This window comes from Vulpes lagopus, chromosome 11 (assembly GCF_018345385.1).
Source record: "Vulpes lagopus strain Blue_001 chromosome 11, ASM1834538v1, whole genome shotgun sequence".
Lineage (NCBI taxonomy): Eukaryota > Metazoa > Chordata > Mammalia > Carnivora > Canidae > Vulpes > Vulpes lagopus.
The window spans coordinates 25,931,396-25,936,267 of NC_054834.1; the positions used below are offsets into that span (position 1 = coordinate 25,931,396).

Consider the following 4,872-nt stretch of genomic DNA (forward strand, 5'->3'; position numbering starts at 1 on the left):
TTTTCATGTCTTTTCCAATCGTGCCATTCCCTTGAGTCTGCATGTGTTCCCTAACCTGGAAGCACTCTAAACCAGTCCTTCTGGGTCTTTATGGAGGATTCATTACATAAATATGGTTGATTGAATCATTAGCCATTGGCAGTTGATCCAACCTCTAGCCTCTCTCTCCTCCCCAAGGGCCTGGGGCAGTGGAACTGGAAGTTCCAACCCTCCAATCATAGGGTTGGGTCCAGGGGTTAGGTGCAATCCAAAAGTCACTTCATTAGTATAACAAGTACTCTTACCACTTAGGGAATTCAAGGGTTTTAGGAGCTCTGTGCCAGAAATGGGAATAAAGACCAAATATGTATTTCTTATTATAAACCATAATATTACATTATAATTCTAATTTCTTAATGTAGGTGCTTAAGTAATTTATATTCAGTCATTATTCTCTTATATGTCCTTCCGAGTCTTAAAATTCCCTTTTCGGGGCACTTGGGTGGCTCAATTGGTTGAGTTTCCAACTCTTGATTTTGGCTCAAGTCATGATCACAGGGTCATGGACTCAAGCCCTGCGTTGAGCTCCACCTGGGCATGAACCTGTGTAAGATTCTCTCTGTCCCTCCACCTTGCCCGACTCTCTCTCTTTTTCTCTGTCTCTCTCAAAGAAGTAAATATAAATTAATTTAAAAATAATAAAGAAAAAATAAAAATTCCCTTTAAGCATGGATGTCACTGCATATCAGAAAGTTTGATAAGCTGCATCGAATTTGTCAGTTCGATATATTTTCTCATCATCATTAGTTATTTAGAATTTGTATTTCTGAGTTTCCAGACATGGACTAATGTCTATTTCTACTTTCATCATTGATTTTTTTTTTACCTTACTTCCACTTGTCAAAAAACATTTTGTACTGTTTTAAACTTTTAAAATTTATTCACATAACTTCATGAACAAATATATTATCATTTTTTAGCTTCATTGAGGTATAATTGATACACAAAAAATTGCACACATTTATTATATACGTCTTGATGAGCTTGGACACATGCACACATCCACGGTACATTAGTACAGCCATATGTACATAGCCGTCACCTGCAAAAGTTTCCTTCTAATTGTGGGTTCAGGTGTGTGTGTTAAGAACACTTCCTATGAGAAAATGTATACAGTTGTTGAATAACTGATGTGCACTTGGAATGAATGTAACATTGTGTGTCATCTATGCTTCTATTAAAAGAAACATTTGTGATGGCTTTGGCAGTACCGTATACTAAAATTGGAACAATACAGAGGAGATTAGCATGGTTCCTGCCCAAGGGTGACATGCAAATTAGTGAAGCATTCCTTATTAAAAAAAAATAAAACAACAGCGCTTAACATGAAATCTACCTTCTTTAGCATACTTTAAAGTGCACAGTACCATATCGTTAACTGTAGGCACGAGGTACAGCAGATCTGGAGAATTTATTCATCCTGTATGATAGAAACTTTACATGCATTAAAAAAAAATTCCCTATTTCTCCCTCCCCCGCCAATCCCGGGCAACCCCCATTCCATTCTCTTCTCCTGTGGGTTTTGATGACTTTCAGCACTTCATGTAAGTGGAGTCATTCAGTTTTTGTCCTTCTGTGACTGGCTTATTCCATCCTGCATAATGTCTTCTAGGCTCATCCTTGTCACAAATGATGAGATTCTTTCTTTTAAGGCTAATAGTCTTTTTTTTAAATAAATTTATTTTTTATTGGTGTTCAATTTAAGGCTGAGTAATATTCTATTCTATGTATATACACCACATTTTCTTCATCCATTCATCTGAATAAATGTTTCATGTGCACTTGAAAAGAATATATATTTTTCTTTTGGTAAATTCTTGAATTCTAAGTGTATCAGCTGAGTCTTATTCATTAAGTGTGCTGTACAAATATTAAATATACTTGCCGATTTGCTTTTTCTGTCACTCAGAAAGGTATACTTAAAGAATTCTCAGAGCACCTGGGGGGCTCAGTGATTGAGGATCTGCCTTCGGTTCAGGTCATAATCCTAGAGTCCTGGGATCGAGTCCCACACCGGGCTCCCTTCATGGGACCTGCTTCTCCTTCTGCCTGTGTTTCTGCCTCTCTGTCTCTCTCTCTCTGTGTCTCTCATGAATAAATAAAAATCTTTAAAAAATATATATCTACCATTATTATACATTTGAAAATATTTTCTATCAGGTTTTGCTTTATAATTTTGAGAAAGTAGGCTTAGATGTGTAGGAGTTTAGAAATGTTACATCTTCTCCGTGATGAATTTCCTCCTTTACAGGCCTGCTCCCTTGCCTGTGTGGCCACTTTGTCACCACTTAAATGTCAGCCTTCCACAAGCTTCCTTGTGACTCGTGTTGTCAGACTGTATCTTTCCCATTGTTTTAGTCTCAAATCTTCTGTTTACTTACCTTCGTGGTATTTCTCTTATGGGCAGGATATGATATCTTCATGTTCTAATCAGTTTGACAATCTTTGTCTTCTAGTTAGTCTACTTATTTTCAGGATTATTACTGAGATTTTGGGTTTAAACCTAACCTTTGCCGTCTTGCTCTTGTTTGCCTCCTCTCTGGTCTCTTTTATATTCTTCCTCCTCCCTGCCTCCCTGCCCACTTTTTGGAGTAAGTATTTTAAACTTAGATCCTTTCCTCAGTTAGGCTGGTTGGTCTCATGGTCTTTTATAATGTTTTTATTGGTTATTCCAGAAACATTGATTTCCATCTGAAGCTTATCAAATGTATTATAAGTTGGCATTTTGCCAGTTCATGCTAGCGCAATGATCCCAGAACACTTTTACCACATCTGTCCCTCTCCTGATTTATGTGCTACAGTTGCTGTATATTTCAATATATTTCACAGAGTAAAGTTAACATTTTAAATAAATTCAAAGTTAAATTTATCCAACACAATAAGCATTTATTTTGATTTATTTGCCCTTTTCTGCACTCAATGTGGCAGTTAGTGTTGGGGGTAGCAGGGTCAGTTGACCCTATTTGAACCAGGAATTGCAATCATTCAAGTGTGGATTTCAGTCCCTACTAGGTCTGCTCTATTTTTTCTATTTCTGATTCACTTGCACTCCTTGAATAGAAGGCTTTAGAATGTAGGCTTTTAGGGTCTCAACCTAGAGTCTGTGCTGTTTACCAGGGCTTCTCTCCCAATTAGATCTCAATTCCAGTGTTTGTCTCCTTCAGCGCCTGACTCTGTGGAAGTCTCCGCTCAGCTTCTTGGCCTCCTGGGTGCCACTCTTGGGAATGGCAGGTGCCTGTCAGGGAAAACATGGTCCCGAATGCTGACTTTCATCTCCCAGGACTTTTTTCCTTTCCTGGATCATGGACTTTCCATTCCTCACTGCCTTGAGAGTTCTCAGATGTCTTTAAATAGACGATATTTTTCAAAATCTAGTTTTACCAGCTGTTCCTAGCAGGATAATTTTCCCTAAATGATGTAACTCATCATCGGCAGTGTTATTTTAGAAGTCAATAAAATCATGACCTTGAAAGTACAAAAATTTAGTAATCAGGAAGGCAGATGGAAACTGATTGATTCATGCCATTAGCACATTCATGGGAGACATTGTTTTCTCAAGCTGCAGACATCATCAACGATGATGATGGTGATAGTGATGATGATGATGGTGATGGTGATGATGATGGTCATGGTGATAGCCCTAATAATCTTTTTTCAAAGATATTTATTTATTTATTTATTTATTTTGGAGGGAGAGACAGAGAGAGAGAGAGGGAAAGAGAATCTCATGCAGACCCCCCACTGAGTAGAAAGCCGGATGTGGGGCTCAATCTCATGACCCTAAGATCATGACCTGAGACAAAACCAAGAGACTCTGACTAAGCCATGCAGGTGTCCTGGTTTTAATAATTTTTAAATGCTTTGTGTGTGCTTCTCCCCCCGCCCCCGCCACATTCCTTGTTTCATCCTTACAATAACCCCATGAGGAATGTAATGTAGTTGATCCCATTTCATATGGGGAGGCTGTAACTCCCAGAATTGTGCAATTGGTTTATGTTATATCCACATACAGTAAGATGACCTAATAATACTCTTGTTTTAATTCTTTTTTTTTAAGTGACTCTTGGTGAAAAGAACTTGCAACACTTTTCATATAGTATTAGATATATGTATTAGATAGAGACAACTTTAGAGTTTGAGTTGCTCTTGACATGGGAGGCTGGTTTACAAGGAAAATTAAGGAAATGGGTCACAGAGACAAGGATGGTCACTAACAAGGATTGGAGTAGAAGTGATAGTAGGTCTTAAAAATCCTAGTAAGTATAAAATAAATATGCACAAGCCCTACATAGTAAATAATGAATAAAATATTAAATGGGAGAAAAGAGATACTTCTTTCTCCTAGAAGAATTCCAAATTACCTATATAGATATTTCCTTTCCAGGAGGTAGGGCTTAATATCTGCCCTCATGTGTGGGCTGGACTAACTTCCAATGCACTAACTTCCAAAGTAAAAGAGTAACTTTACAGTGGAAAAACCTGACAGATGACGTTAGCTACATAAAATGGTGAAAGTGCATGCCACCAGTCACAAGTCATGTAGATAGCACATACCCCTAAGATGGTGTGAAGAGAAGGGCATGCCACCTCCATAGCATTTTTCCTTCAAACCCACAACCCCAAGCTGGTCACGAGAAAAACATCAGACATCCCTAAAGTGAGGGAAATTCTAGAAGATTTGACCTGTACTCTTCAAAATCAAGGTCATGGAACAAGACAAGACCAAGAAAACTAAGGAGACATGACACGGAATGCAACGTGGTTTCCAGGATTGAAACTTTGAACAGAAAATAGAAATTCCTGGAAAATCTGGTGAAATCTGAGTAAATCTGT

The 4,872-nt window shown here is 38.0% G+C and overlaps 1 non-coding gene across 1 annotated transcript; it reads left to right on the forward strand.

Annotated features, from left to right (window-relative positions):
- Positions 1–1,236: 1,236 nt before the first annotated feature.
- Positions 1,237–1,339, forward strand: LOC121472463. Its single transcript, XR_005982929.1, has one exon. It is a non-coding gene; the product is annotated as a U6 spliceosomal RNA (small nuclear RNA).
- Positions 1,340–4,872: the final 3,533 nt, after the last annotated feature.